Source organism: Pinus tabuliformis, chromosome 3_2, assembly GCF_031772625.1.
Source record: "Pinus tabuliformis cultivar Carrire ecotype Pingquan chromosome 3_2, CPIR1, whole genome shotgun sequence".
Taxonomy (NCBI): Eukaryota; Viridiplantae; Streptophyta; class Pinopsida; order Pinales; family Pinaceae; genus Pinus; species Pinus tabuliformis.
Window position 1 is genome coordinate 231112201 of NC_142302.1, and position 17232 is coordinate 231129432.

The following is a 17232-nucleotide window of genomic DNA, read 5'->3' on the forward strand; positions in this document are numbered from 1 at the left end:
TTACCTACTCAAGGGAGTAAACAAAATCTAACTAATCTATTTATAGAAGTAAATGAGCAAAAAAACACCATTTTGAATTTTTATGTATTTTTATGTGAATTTGTCATGCATGTAATTTATTTTTTTGTGAACGTGGTAGCGAATAGGTGGCGATGGAGGGAGGTTTTGGGACTTGAGAAGATGTAGGATGGTGTGGATGGGTCCTAGGAGGTCTCAGGTGGCCTTATGGAGGCTTTTCCCACACTCAGCCTTCAAAAGAAATCTACAGGAAAATCTACAAGACACAGGAAATCTACAGGAGGAAAAACAACATTCTACAGGAGGCCTACAGGAGGAGGCCGAGAGTAGTTTTCACTGTTTTGAAGGTGTGAGAGTGGGTGGAAAAAGTGGATGAATGTTGGAATGAGGTGTTAGGGCACCTAGGGTCTACCAAGAATCATCAGGAGAGAGAAAGATGATTGGATTTTCTCAAGGAGAGAGGAAGAAATTATATGGAAAATGCAGGAAACTAAGGTAGAATTGAGGGGAGACTTGGGTGACCTATAGGGAATGGATCAGATGGAGGATGGGATGGCTGATAGGCTGGCCTACTTCTATAAGATATCTACTGCATAAACAACTCACAGTCAACCAATGAGATTAAGCAAGCAATGAAATAAGTGCATATAGGAAAACAGAGTTTTGCATCAAAATAGTTTAAACTATGATCTATGAAAGGAAATGATAAGAAATGATACAAGAAAGGAAAGAATGAAATAATACTATTGTAAATAAAGAAGTGAGAATGATGAAGAAGTTATGAAGCAAAGCAAAACTAGACTATTAACCAACTAAAAAGCTACAAACACTAGAAGTCCTATGAATGAGGAAAATCTGTGTTTTTGGGGTAGCAAGAGGGTCCTTTCCTCAAATCATTGTCCCAAAGGGAGGAAGAGAGGCCAAGGCACTGTTGCTATCCTTTTTAATATTCCTTTCATCACTACTTAACCTGCTATAGAAAGCACAAATGGAAGCAAACTATTGAATCATCAAAAGCAACCTATTCTTAACCATAAAAGAAATGCATCTAACAACAACCTAATCTACAAACTAAAATGAAACATAAAAATACAAGTAAATAGGAGCTTGGCTACTTGGATTGGGCCCTAACCCAAGAGCTTCAGCCCTCTGAGGTAACTCAGTGCTAGCTCAAAAAGGATTCCATCTTTATTCTCAAAACAATAACAAGATTACATGAACTATCAAGATAGTAAGCTCGAAGTTGAGTAGACTTTACATAAGAAAAACTACAACAAAAATCCAACCCTAGTGAGGCCCTAGGTCTCTCTACTTATACAAATGAATCTATCAACAACTTCTTTAAAATCAGGGAGGCTTGGCTCCCAAAACTCGAGATAATCATCAATCATCCTTCACTTGCTCAGTTGCTTTCTAGTGCATGACTTGGATGCTTGTACTCCGAGCTGAATGAAGGGAAATTCGAAGTGAGGAGTAATAAATGAGGGGGATTCCCTCCTATAAGTACTCTCCTTTGTCCACTTCAATTTATTGTTGCCATTTGTCCACTGGATCCTTGACTTTGACCACAAAATTCATCAATAATCTGCATTTATCACATATTAGACCACATGGCATCATAACTAACTCAACTCACTCTATAAACATAAATATAATCAGAAAATCATACAATAAGCTAAGAGAGTGGTTGAGTTGACTAGGTTAGGAGGTAAAATGAGCCCATATAATTACCCATTTATGAGGCTCACAAGTGCTTCCCTATGGTTAAGGAAAATATTATATATGGATTGTGACTTGTTTCGTATGGGACTTCTTCCTGTAGTTTGGTCACAACTAGAAGACATTCTCACAACTTGACCGCAGGCCTCGAATCACTTGCCCATGAAGATGAAATACAACAGAAAGTCACTGACCTTATATGATAGTATTCAGGTGCTTGTTGAGTATGACGTGGAAACTTAAAAATAGTCTAGGACTACTACAAATAATAGAGCCCTTGTAAGAAGAAAAAGGCCGCATTGTTTGCATATATTCAAGGGTTGGAGCAACATGCTTGAAAAGACCTAATCCAAAACCACATAGATAATATCAACAACGACCTTAATGTGGTCATAAACCAACTCCTTAAGCCAGTGAAAGGGAGCATCATGTGAACTAAATAAGGCCGTAGTAGAAAGGAGGATTTTTGGACCAGTCAACTTAGAAATGAGGGGACTGTTGTTGCCCTAACCAAACCAATCTTCTACAACAATATGATTTGTCCTCTATGAACAATCTGCCTAGATTACAAGATTGAATGGATCTAAGAGAAATGATGCATGATCTTAATATTGGGAAGTTATTTTAGATCATTGTACTCTCCCCCTTTCTCTGCTAATCATTTGATGATAATAATAAGAATATTCGATCAAGGGTTTTCTCCATCTGCGGTTTTTTCCCTGGCTTGAGCCATATTCTCATGTCTTTCTATCTTGGCTCGTCTTCTGCATATATCATTTATGTTCTTTCATCATTTATTGTTATATAATTTCTAATGTGATTGGTAATGGATTAATGGGCATATGGTTGAATGAATTATCTAACCTAAGCAAAGAACATGTTAACTGGAAATTAACATGGTATCAGAGCTCAAGTGAGGACAATCCCAAGCTTAAAGAGATTGCAATAACTAAATAATTTCATTGATACCTCCAGCTCTCTATGGTAAATCAAGTCAGAGTTCAAATCTGGGTTATTTCTTAAGGCCTTCTTCAAGCCCTAATTAGTAAATGTGGGCACCAATCCTAAAAATATTCAACTATCATGGGAAAAAGTTGGAGAACATCAAGTTATGTTCCTATACTTTATAACAATCCTACTCAACAAGTTTAAGAATGTATCATCATCGTAACCTTATGGAAATATATTTTTTATTATCCTTGGAGGTAAGGTCAATCCTCTACAGATCTCTATTTGAAGTACTATTCTCATCTCTAGAGGACTGATCAAGTGTAGGAGATATTTATCTAAGATATTTGGAATAATTTAGATAGCATGCATAGGCTTGCATTCATTTTATCAATACTTTTGAAGCTGAGATTCTTTCCTAAGAAGTTACAGTCCTAGACGCTGATCATGAGTACCAAATCCTAGACCAAAACATATTTCAGAAGGGTCCCGGAATCTAAAATTCCTCCATCAAATTCCGAGCATGATCACCATGATCATTGATTAGTATCAACTATTGAACACCTATTCTCTCTATCAGTGCCTTTGGTTTTGGAAGGATATTTCTCTTTGAAGATAGAATTTTTTTGCGATAGGGTCAAGTCGCTATGATGCCTTGCTGTAGGAATAAGGCCAAGGGATTACGTAAGAGAAAAGTTAAGCAAGGATCATATTGATCTCAAGAGACAAATTATGGTTGTGTTGGAGGTATCCCTAAAACAAGGTTATCGATAATTTGAGCAAATGAAGGTTCGATTAGTCAACACTAGGCACTCAATGGTCATTTTACACAATCTATTGGCCTCATTGAAGATCATTGTTGCAGTGAAATTATAGTATATTCTTGTTGGTGAAAGCTACAATAACTATGCAGACTTGGTTATTATTATTTTGAAGGCTCATATATGAACCCTATCGCATATTGAAGTTGCTCTCTGACTGAAGCATGATAACCTTGTCATTAACATAACTTTGTGGCCTCCTTGAGAGAGAACTGATTCATTATACCATCCTGCAACTCGCAAGTTGATTGGCTATTACCTTTAGATCTACGTGAGCATGAAAGTTTAAATAAGTCATCTTTGTCAAGATTCTGATAGAGGTAGACTGTAGAAACAAGACCAACATTACTCTAGGGCAACATATTGAATAAACAAAAGTATGTTTACAATTATGAATAATCGTATGAAAATTATAGTTCTAAATCTATGTTGTTGCATTACTGTAAAGCATATCATTGAACATGTATGAAACTAAAAGTAACATATACTTGAAGCAGACAACCTTTGCAACAAACCAATATAGATATTTCTTTTAAGCCCTCTTCTTGCTTAATCTTTAGCAGTATCAAGCAGTAAGGGACATAATCAATGCACTCTACTGTGGCACACTACTGGGCATTTGTTGTCATCAGTACTTCATAGTTATGTAGTAAGGATTTAATGTGAGAAAAACTTTCATCATTTAAGGAGGTTTCATTTTTATAATTCTTCTATTGCAACATTTGTCAGTAAGAGTGTTTTTGAAACACTGTAAAGGTACAAAAATCTACTCAGTCAAAATATTGAAAACTGAAGCAACAAAAATGGTATGTGTGTAGTTGGGGTATCAAAATTCAATTGTAAGAGTTTCTTTGTATAAAGATCATGATGCATTTGAAGGGGTTTGTAGTAATAGTTCTTAACATGCCTACCATATATATCTTGAAATCAATTTATCATGGGAGTAGAAGGTTCGACCCTCCACTCACTATTTTATGTATATCATTCTCATGATTGGGTTATTATGCTTCATTTAGTATCATTGTGGTATTAGCATCTCTATACTAGACAATCTCCAAGTTTAAGGAAATGTCACTAAGGATTGTGCCAAAAAATTTAGTATGTATGTCATATTGTTGTTCCTCTTCTTCATGTGGAAGGCATAAGAATTTTACAAAAATAATGAAAATCTAAACTAGGGATATGTTGGGACCCATTAATTTTCCTTTTCTGTATATGGTAATAGAGGAATAAAAGTACATAAGGATAGTAATTATGTGCATGTGAAATCATGATAGTGCTTAGAATGACAAGCAAACCACTAATTGTGACTAGTGGTAATTGTAAGTGGTCATAAAAATATAAATGGAAGTTTGTATCAAATGATTTTAACAATAGTTATTTGTTGCTAATTGTAAAAGTTGAAGGAGTCCAATATAGAGATAAATTATAAAAAATCCTTAGTGATTGAGTATGGTTAGGGAGGATATTAATTTATCCTCTCAAGTTCCTGAGATAGATCAAGAAAATTGTGTATAATCATACTCAATCACTAAGGATTTTTGATAATTCATCTGTAAACTTTAGATTAATTAGGAAAATATATTGAGAAAATAGAAAACACATTTAATCAATTGGATTTAAAATATTTGAAAAAACACGTACTTTTGAAAATATTGATTTTGTGCTTGCAGGGGCTTCCCCATTTGGTCAATGACTATTGATGTTGTTTGTAATGCTGACTTGATGGTAGTAGGGCTCCAATTAGGATGCTTCTGGTTCACCAAAGCTACAATGCCATCTATATCTGGTGTCTCCATGCTTGTCCATGATATCATGGAAAATCCTTCTCCTTGATAATTGACTTCATATGTGCCATTAGGAGACTATGCTGCCCATATTAGACCAAGACCAAGAAAAATGTGTATAATCACACTGAATCACTAAATATTTTTTATAATTGATGTGTAAACTCTACATTAATCTGATCCTTGAATCACTCTCCAGTCCTCCATCAATAGTTGAAGACATGCAAGAAAGAAAATGAGTTCTCCATCCGCAATTGTGTTCCAATGCTCATGTGGGTTTTGAAGAAGGGCCTCCATGATTTGGTATCCAAGAAGACACTTCTTCAGGTAAGGGTGTTGCGGGATACAAAAATGGTGATTTCGGAAGCCAATCATGGAGGAAAGAGCTCTCAGAAACTAGTGAGTTTCTTTTACACTCAATTCTTCAACAAGATGGGACTTTGGATGAAATTCTAGATTCAACCCTAATACAAGAAGGAGATATTTTAGAAATATTAAATGGAGTATGTGAATTTATAGAATGGAAGAAGGCCTTAGATGTATTTGAATGGATAAGAAACCATGAGGATCACAAGCTAAATGAAAAAAAAATTTGTCATGATCATGATTTTAGGCATAGAGGCTCAATGCTCTAAAGCAACCAACTTGTTTCATAATATTCCCCTACAAGGTTATCCTATGAATGTCTATTCCTATACCTCTTTACTTTCTACTTATTCCTAGAATGGTATGTATAAAGAAGTGATCTCTCTGTTCAAGAGAATGGAGGAAGGTGTATGTGAACTGAATGTTGTCACGTACAATGTAATGCTTGATGTATACAACAAGATGGGTAATTATTTGAATAAATTTGTATCACTTTTTGAGGATATGAAAACTCAGGGAATTAGACTTGATGAATGCACCTACAATACCATTATAGCTATCTGTGGCAGAGGAGAGATATATGAAGAAACATCCAATATTTTCAAAGAGATGAATATAGAGGGATGTCCCCTGTGTAGAATCACATACAATTATCTTTTTAGTGTCTATGGGAAATAAGGGTTGCATGGATAAGCTCTCAGTATTTTGACAAAAATTCAGAACAACAAAGTGTATCGACCTACTACTGTCACCCATAACAAAATGATTCCATTTTATTGTACTAATGGATTCTGTAATGAAGGTACTGCTTTTATGGATACAATGGTAATAAAAGGAGTTTAGCTTGATGTTTTTACATACACAATCCTGATATCTGCATTTGGAAAGAAGGAAGAGAGGAGAAAGCCTTGGAGTTCTTCATACAAATTAAGAATGTAGGTTGTCATTCTAATATGTGCACTTTAAATGCTATCAATGAAATGTATGGAAAAAATACAAGATTCCTAAAGATGATGTTAGTTTCTGATAAAATTAAGTCTAGTGGCTATAGATATGATTGGGTCATGTGGAATACTATGGTGGTTGTGTGTGGTAAAAATGGTATTCATAAGCATGTTTCTATACTTTTTAAGGAAATAAAGAAAACTAGATATATTCCAGATCAAGACACTTATAATATCATGATTGGGGCTTATGGAAAGTGTGGATCAGTTAAGATAGCTCTGAAAACATATAGCCAAATGATAAAAGCAAGATTTTTTCCTAATCTCCCTACTTACAATGCTCTTTTGAATGCATTAGCTAGGAAAGGGCAATGGAAGGAAGCATAATTTCTGATCATGGTAATTAATTGTGACAATTATATATATATATATATATATATATATATATATATATATATATATATATATATATATATATATACAAGATAAGATACATGGGATGTATCTTTTAGTCCCATTGACTTACTCTTGTGGTCACCCAAGGACATTAATAAAATGATCTTATCTTATCTTATTCTCTCCTAAACAATCCATTATCCTCAAACTTTGGCTTGCCACCTTCACTACTAACCAAATCAACTACATCCCTACAACAATCCATATTCCAAGAAGGTGCTTCTTCAGGTAAGGGTGTTGCGCACCACAAAAAAGGTGATTTTTGAAGCCAATCATGGAGGAAAGAGCTCTTAGAAACTGGTGAGCTTCTTTTACACTCAATTCTTCAACAAGATGGGACTTTGGGTGAAATTCTAGATTCAGCCCTATTACAAGAAGGAGATATTTTAGAAATATTAAAGGGTCTATGTGAATTTAGAAAATGGAAGAAGGCCTTGGATGTATTTGAATGGATGTGAAACTATGAGGATCACAAGCCAAATGCAAAAACAATTGTAGTCATGATCATGATTTTATGCAAAGAGGCTCAATGCTTTAAAGCAACTGACTTGTCTCATAATATTCCCCTAGAAGGTTATCCTATGAATGTCTATGCCTATACCTCTTTACTTTCTACTTATTCCCAGAATGGTATGTACAAAGAAATTATCTCTCTATTCAAGAGAATGGAGGAAGGTGTATGTGAACTGAATGTTGTCACCTACAATGTAATGCTTGATGTATACAACAAGATGGGTAATTATTGGAATAAATTTGTATCACTTTTTGAGGAGATGAAAACTTAGGGAATTATACCTAATGAATGCACCTACAATACCATTATAGTTGTTTGTGGTAGAGGAGAGTTGTATGAAGAAGCATCCAATATTTTCAACGAGTTGAAGGTAGAGGGATGTCCCTCATGTATAATCACATACAATTATCTTCTTAATGTCTATGGGAAATAAGGGTTGCATGGATAAGTTCTCAGTATTTTGACAGAAATTCATAACAACAAAGTGTATCGACCTAATACTATCACCCATAACGAAATATTCCAGTTTATTGTACTAATGGATTATGTAATGAAGCTATTGCTTTGATGGATTCAATGGTAATAAAAGGAGTGGAGTCTAATTTTTTTACATACACAATCCTGATATCTGCATTTGGGAAATAAGGAAGAGAGGAGAAAGCCTTGGAGTTATTCATACAAATTAAGAATGCAGGTTGTCATCCTAATCTATGCACTTTCAATGCTATCATTGCAATATACGGAAAAAAGGAAAGATTCCAAAAGATGATGTTAGTATATAATAAAATTAAGCCTAGTGGCTATAACCCTGATTGAGTCACGTGGAATACTATGGTGGCTGTGTATGGTAAAAATGGTATGCATAAGCATGTTGCTATATTTTTTAAGGAAATGAAGAAAGATGGATATATTCCAGTTCAAGGCACTTATAATATCGTGACTGGGGATTATGGAAAGTGTGGATAAGTTAAGCTAGCTCTAAAAAAATATGCAAATGATAAAAGAAGGAGTTTTTCCTAATCTCTCTACTTACAATGCTATTTTGAATGCATTAGCTAGGAAAGGGCAGTGGAACGAAGCAGAATTTCTAATCATGGTAATTACTTGTGACAGTTTTCACAAGTAATTATATATATTCTATTGGTATATATATTCTATTTAGTTTTCACTTCAATCATTAAGTCATCAAGAAATTAGCCAAATAGAATGCACAAAAAGATAAGAGACACAGGATGTATCTTTTAGTCCCATTGACTTACTCTTGTGGTCACCCAAGGACATTAATAAATTTATCTTATGTTATCTTATTCTCTCATGAACAATCCATTGTCCTCAAAATTTGGCTTACAACCTTCACTGCTAATCACATCAACTACATCCCTGGAACAATCCATATTCCCCAATTTTTGGGCCCTGGCATGACAAGCTCTCAACCTCAAAGGTCTTCTGATTTCACCTAAGAATAGCTTCCTATATAACATTTTAATTTAGAGACACCAAATTCTTCCTTGTGTCTATACTTTTGCCTCTTTCTCTACACACTTTATTTCTTAGTTCATTCTTGTGCATCCTCTAACTCCTGTGCATCCTCCTTTTGGTGTGTCTATAGATGTTGTTATATCAATATCTATCAAAGGTATATGGTAAATTTAATTAGGTCTTTCTCATAAAAATCATTCAAGCTTTTGGATTCAATGAGTTAGTGGTGAACTGGACTTTTGAATGCATCTCAATTGCTTCCTATGTACTTCTGGTTAATGAGGAACATTCCAATTTTGACAGTGTCTTAAGAGGATTATGACATGGTTTCATTTTGTCCCCATTTTCTTATCATTCTAGCAAATAATTTGAGAAAGCTTATCAAAGAAGCAAGAGAAGGAAGTCTCACTTGAGCCATTTCAATATTTTATCTCTTCATATTTTGATTACGCCACTCAGCTATAGTTTGGGGATGCAATATTCCTATTAGGAGGATCTAGTGTGATAGAATATAAACAATTTGTCAATACAGTCCAGATTCAAGGACGTTTTGGGATGGTCTATCAAAAAGGGAAAATCTAGTCCTTTTTTCCTTTAATGTCAGTTTGAGTCTAAAAATAAGAATCTTGAAAGTTCTAGCATTCAAAGAAGATGTTCTCCCTTCTTGATATTTGGGTTTCCCCCTTGGACACAAGGCACAACAGGAAAAATAGTGGGGAATTTGTGGAAAAACTTAATCTTCTCAACCAATAAATTTCTATCTAGAAGGAAAATTAACCCTTATCCAATAGTTATCAGCTATCCTCATCTTCTAAAAGTCCAATCTACTGACCCCAAGATCAGTGGGACCAATGATTTTGGAGAGGGATAAAGTTAATAAAACTTTCTCATGAAAAAAGGCATCAAAGAAGAGAAAAAGACATCTAATATGTTGGAAACAAATATTTATGCCTAAATTGGAATGAGAAGTAGGAATACAAAGACTGGTAAACAAAGCTCCATTTGTTTCTCCCTAACAAACATGTTAACCTTATCTAATATTTATCAACTATGTCCATCTTCTAAAAGTCCAGTTTACTGACCCCGAGATCATTGCTCTTGGAGAGGGATAGAGTTAATAAAACTTTCTCATGAAAAGAGGCATTAAAGGATAAAAAGTGGCACCTGATAGGTTGGAAAAAAATAACTATGCCTAAATTCGAACGAAAAGCAAGGGTAAGAAGACTGGTAAATAATGCTCCATGTATAAGAGTATATTGGTGCTTTATCTCTGAAAAAAAGGTCTTTGTGTCAAAATTTTAAAGAAAAAGGATACATGGGGAATAGGGAACCTATCCACTTAGTGGGAGTCGTGACATGATGATTTCCCTAAAGGATCCATCATAAGGAATAATATGATAAAAAAAGTTCAACATATATTTTGATTTCCCAAGATGTCCAACATGGAGAAAAGGCGGGCTTTTGGGAGTATGCATGGGTTGGACACCATCCTCTTACAAGCATCGAGATCTGTATAAAATCAAAAAGGTTATGATCAATTTGGGGTGAACCAAAATAAAGGATTATTGGATCAGTCCCAAAAAACTCTTTCGGGTCTATTTCTGAAATCAAATGGTAATGTCCTTTAACATAGCAAACAAATGTCTCAACTAATGAGGCATAGGCAATCAACGAGGCTTTATGATTTATATTCACTAAATTCCAAAGCAAATAAGATGTCTTGTGTTGAAATCCCACATGAAGAGGATCCTACTCACTTAAAGAAAATATGGCATGGTTATATTAGAATAGAAGCAAATTCTTAGATTAAAGGCCGAAAGAAAATATGGAACCCAGGAATATGGCCCAAATTTGCAACATTTATGTGGATATCAGTCAAAGGGAAAAATAATTACATGAGAAAAAATGAAGAGAAGAAGCGTACATTGCCCATCCAGGTCTAACGGATGTGAAAGGGATGAAGAAACCTATGATTACATCCTAACACAATGTTTTTTGCAAAAGAGGTATGGGAATCATGGAATAAAATGTTTAGAACTACTACCCCTTTGAAACAATGAGTTCAAGAGCTAAATTTTAAAATGAGTAGCCCCACATGGAAATCAAAGATTATCAGGAAAATATGGAAATGTATTACAAGCTTCATATTATAGGAAGTCAAATGTTAATTTTAGGTGGTTAAGAGGAATTATTATTATCCTCCCCGCCTAGGTTCAATTACCACAAGTGATATGAGGAGATCATAATATCATATCAAGTGTATTGTTGTAATGGCTTCAAGCCTTCTTGTTGAATAGTCTTGAACCCTAAAGAATATCTTACCCTTTCCTACATGCTAGAGGGTGAGATGTTTTGTTACAGGGGAAAACAATTATGGGAAGTCAAAAAAAGAAATAAGAAGTCTTAGTAGAGGTAGAAGCCTTCTCAGTTGAGGGGATAACCATAATCAAATATCAAGGATTCCAAAGGATTGAAATATAAGACAAACTCCAAATTTATTATTAACATCTTGGACAGAATGGACAGAGTCAATATTTGGTTCACTGATGGAAACATATGTGGATTCTGAGGGCTTTATAATGAATCAATGTTTCCTTCTAAATTACAAGTTCTCACACAAAAGGAAGTCACTGACTAAGTGGGTGGATTGGCTATCCAACCAAGCCATTGTTGGATAATTAGGCCTTGATCTTATTAAGATTAATAATGTGATTAAGGAAGTGAATGATCTTAAGTTCCCCCTCACCTCTTGCATGATGGAATTTTTGGGAGTGTGTAACAACTCTCTTATAAATATGAGATTAATAATAAGGCAAACCAATCCACTGCAATGCAGGGATTGCTCATGTAGGGAGTGTTAGTTCCAATCTTCACAGCCTATCTGTTGTGGGGAAAAATGCCTATGCAGGACGATCCTATCCACCTAAGGTGTGACAGTACCTTAGCAACAAACGAATACAACTACTTCGGTTTCTTCCTTTATGAAATGTGAAAGAGAGGAGATTGGTAGACTTACCGTTATCTTCCGGTTGTCCCTCGATCTAAATCCTCTCCTCTTTGCGTGTCCACAGCTACTTGCCTCCTCGCTTTGCTCAAGAGAGCAGCTACTTGATTCCCACGAGATCACAAGAGAACAACTACCTGTGACAAGAGAACAGCTACTTGCGACAAGAGAAGGACAAAACACAAAGGCAAATATACATATCCATAAATGATTCAGGATTAGAAGTAAATCAAATATACTAATGCAAATCATACAATATACACCAGCATATAGGAAAGAACCAAGAAGCTTTATTGATTGATAAACAAGGTTCAGGAAGAGATACAACCCATAGGGTTCCAACCCAGCATCTCCTTCCCAGCAGAATGGAATTCCTTCTTCAGCCCCTTTCAAAGCATCAACACCCAATGATCCAACCACAAACCAATAGCAATTCTTTGCAATCACAACATTCCAGCCTCCTTGACCTCATGGAGAGAGATCTATATATAGGAGTTTTGGAGAAAGGATGAGTCAGCTTGAGGCTGGTATGAAACTGACTAGTGTCCTCTCCCACTTCAGTTCTTGAGTCCACTTGGAGGTTCTTGCTTCCACTTGGAGATTTGGAACCTCTTACTCATCACCAGTCGAATTCCTGATCCAAGTGTCATTTTGGAAGCTTCCTGGGCATTGACACCTTGAGAAATGAGCCTGCCACTTGTCCAGTTACGCTCAGCGCAGGTAGCCTTTGTTGCAGTTGACATTCAACGCAGGTAGACAGTGGAGAAGTTGACATTCAGCACAGATGCTCAGTGGAGCAGTTGACATGATCCAGAATTGGCGTGTTTTTGAGTGTTTTCAGGTGGAGAACTTCAGTGAATTGTTGTGGTTTGCTGGCCTTGTTCCTCTAGGGGTAGGAACAACATGTTTAGGGACTTTGGATCCCTTTATTATTGACATTTCATGCTCAGTGATGCAAGGCACAAAAATGTCTATAACAGTTGCCCCCTAAAGTATGAGGCCGTTTATCGGGTGAAATGCTTTATCCAGGGGAGTCCGAAGTTCATCTATTTGCTGGGAGGAGACCTGTAATAAGATACAATACAATACATTATGATTCATTCTGCTTTCATGATCTAGCTGAGGCGAGCATTCCCATGCTCAGCTTTATAAATACATTTTGGTACATAGAACAGACGATCGTTTGATGGTAGACTGATAATTCTGGCGAAACTATCATCCTTTGAGTAGGATGATCATCTGTTGCAATGATGTACATGTCAAATGTCTTTATCTTTCCTGAATATATATCACAGCCCGGATGGATGAAACTAGATCCGGGGTCTTCAAACTCGTTCGATCTTCACTCTAAGTACAAGTCGATCCATGTGAGAATTGCACTGAAGTCGAACATGGAAAGACATCGCTTGATTACCGGTCAATGATGTAAACCGTTAACAAGCGCGAGAGGAATCACCGATAATGATAATGACCCTCAAGGTACTGCAGTACAATTCATGTGGTGTGAATAAAGGACTTGGCGTCGAACACCATGCAAAATCTTCTTGTCGAAGGTCATTGATGTATACATGTCGCCGGAAGTGAGAAACTTGCCATTGAGGCATGCAAGCTTCAAAGTACTGAAGGGGTTGTTCCTAGATCAAGTTCTTGGATAATGAGCTGATGTCGACAAGAAGCGATCCGTCAAAGGAGGGCCTTAATGAATCCCACATCAGTGACACGGAACGGAGCTAATGATTTTCATGGAGGTGAAAACAATCTGTGACATATGATCCAGGGTGGCGGTCATGAATGGATGAAGGATAATGTATGGTAGTGGACAGGACCCGGTTGACTTTTTCTGAACGACTTCCCTTGAACATATGGCGACACTGATGCGATGGATTGGTAGCATTACCCCAAGTATGGATGGTATGGCAAGACCATGGTGATATGACCGGTGAATGAAACAACCCAACCCGATGTGGTACGGAGGAAAAGTGTCATGTTCAAGAGCGACCTGCTACCATCAAAGACTTCTTGATTTTTCCCAATTTTTCCCCAGTCATTGCTGACCAGTACCTCTTTATTTTTGTCAAGCTTGAGGAGGATAACATATGCTTGTTCTATGACTTGCCCTTCGGGCAAGCCCATCGCTATGTTTTAACGAGCCTAGCGATAGTGAAACTCGTTCTCGTCTAAAGACAAGTTTGTCGCTATTTAATGATTTTAACGAGTCTAATGACAAGGAAAACTCGGCCCTTTTCATTTTTAGAGAGTCTGAAAAGGTACATAAAGTTAACTCCAAAATTCCTTTTTCGTCATCTAGTCCCTTAAGTCCGAAAAAGTATAAAACAATACAGAAGGGATGAGTTTTCGATAGTTTTAACGAGCCGAACAAAACAAGCGCTTGATCTTTTTGTGCAATAATCCCTCAGGTCCAAAAAGATTAAAATCTAGAGGAGGGATATGTTTTCCGGTCGTTTAACGAGCTGGAAGTCGAAAACTCGGCTATCTTTTCATATTTTACGAGTCAATAGAAAAGAGCTTAAAGAAGACTCGTCTTTCGAGGAACGAGTGATGAACAGGGTTAGCAGCTGATTCCAGGTACAGGTTGGAATTTTCCAATCACGGCAGTGTCACAAGGATGGCTAGGTGAAATCACTCTTCGCAGCTGTTCCTCAAAATGGGTAAACAATCATATGGAGGTAAACGATCGGCCAAATGAACGGTGGAGGTGACGGTGCACAAAACACGACCAAGGCTTTTATGGTTGATCAGGTTACATTCTTAATGGTTATTTACCGGGATGGGTTTATTTTTTAACGAGCTTGAATGCGCCACTAAAACTGCTCAATCTTATGTTTATTTTTTAACGAGCATGAACTATGTGCTAAAACTGCTCGGATCTCGCTTTTCTATTTTTTAACGAGCATAAATTCTGCGGTAAAACTGCTCGATTATACCAGTCATATGATAAGATTGTCTCATGGGAGATTGCTATTTTTTATGGAGCTTCATCTCCCTACGCTTTGCTCCACATCCTTTCTTTATGCAAGCTTGGAAACGACTAATCCTACGAGTTTAAAGGGTTAGACCTACAGGTTTAAAGGGAAGGACCTAAAAATTTAAAAAATAAATAGTCACCCCTTGCAAGCACCCCAAAAGGTTTGCATGCCCCCGGGTATAAGATAGAGTTTCAAGGTTACCTCTACTTCTTTTCCACCAAAACTTTCGTTTTACCGGGAGAGGCTTACCTCTTTCAGGTTACCCAAAGATTGTCTCGTTAATCAAAACACTTCCTTGGCTTATCTCTTTCAGGTTACCTAATGATTGTCTCGTTAAACAAAACACTTCCTCGGCAATGTCTACCGAAATAGACAAAGGTGAGCGACGGGTCCCGTCCTCTCACATAACTTTGACAAAAGAATCTTATTCTAGAACAACCCTCTTTCCTAGACGGACGGGGTACGGACTAGTCATATTCTCCCGCGGAAACCTATCTTATACCCAAAGTTCTCTGCCGAAGCAGACCAGGACGCATGCCCCCTGGGTTCTAGTCATATCCTCCCGGATTGCTCGCGCTCATCAGGAGGACGGACCATGGGTTGAGACACTTCTTTCATGAATAGACCATTTAGGGATGGTATATGACTATTTGCGATGTGTGATCCGGGAAACGAAAGTTGGTCCACGAGCTTGACCATTCTTCCTTCATGCGGAAAACACATTACTCTAAAGAGTGAGGAGACTATGGCTCCCATGCAATATATATAGTCCTGTCCAAGGAGTAGGTTATAATCCAAGGGTCCTTGAACGACCATCACGTTCATTTGAATGGTCTTCCCTTTCAATGTTATTGGTACATTGGGGAGGATCCCTAAAGGGCGACTGGTTCCCTTATCAAAGCCTGATAGATTTCTCATTTCAGGCAAAAGCGCAGGCGAACCAAGCGCTTTCCAAGCAATATAGGAAAGGATACTCACAGATGCCCCTTCATCAATAACTGTACCAGCCATTATCATTCTGTATATTTGGACAATAATTCTGAATGGTATGCTAGCTGGCAAGCGGGGTCTGCCTAGTTGGTTCCAATCAAAGGACACAACCAGGTTGCTTGTTGGTGGGACCGAGTAAACGGCCGGATAACGCTCTGATGAACTTCCTTCCTGCGATAAAGGAATGGTGGCATTGCCCCCTTGATCATCAGAGTCAGTGCTGATGAAGAGAATTTGGACGGTGTCCTCTTTATTCTCCTCTGTGATGGTGTCATTCAAAGATAGAGCCTCTGAAGGCAAAACCGGGTCAACTGCCATTTCAACCTTTTGACTTTCGTCAGGTATGGATTCAGACAGTTCATCTTCAATGACAGGTGCTTCGGCTGACCACCTAGGCAGGTCAACCGGATTCTCAACTAGCGAGGGACTTGGCAAGAGTTTTTGATATCCAGGAGGAAGATTCGCTCGTAATATCGGGCGATCTTCCAGAACTCTTTTCGCCTCGTCTAAGAAGGGACAACGGTGGATGGCATGATCGCCTTCACACAGTCTGCAGGGAAATTTAGCTTTCCCGCTCTGTCCTGGAGCTTCACTCCCACTAGTTGACGATGAACAATCGACATGGCTATCAGAGGTCGATGCTACCGAATTGTGCAAACGGGGGGACCAGTCTCTTAGTATCCGAGGGATACATGGACAATCTCTATGGAAGTGGTCTCCCTTGCATATGATGCATGGCGATTTAGGCCTTACGAGTGCTGTGTGTGGATTTTTGTTAGATGACGCTTGTTTGCCCCCAGTCGCCTTAGGCTCCTTCTGCTTCTTTTCTTTCTTCTTCTTCTCCTTCTTCTCCTTAGGAACCCGGTTCTTTGACCGACCAGTTCCGTCAAGCGAAGAGGAAGGAGGAGAGGAAGATGAAGTCGAAGGCTGGGAGGCAACTCTTGTCTGATCTAACTGTTGACTCGACTGTTCAGGAATGGTGGTATTCTGAACGACATTGGTTGAAAAGAGCCAAACTCGTAGGCCAATTGTCAGTCCTGGAAGCGACAATGTGGCCATGTGGGGCGCACCAACATCTCCCCAAGAGGAGAAAGGACTAGGATTTCCCCCAAGGGGAACTCCTTGGTTGGTGTGCTCCATCTTTTCAACCTAAAGATCAACACGGGAATAAGGGTGATTGTTCCGTTTAAAATAAATTG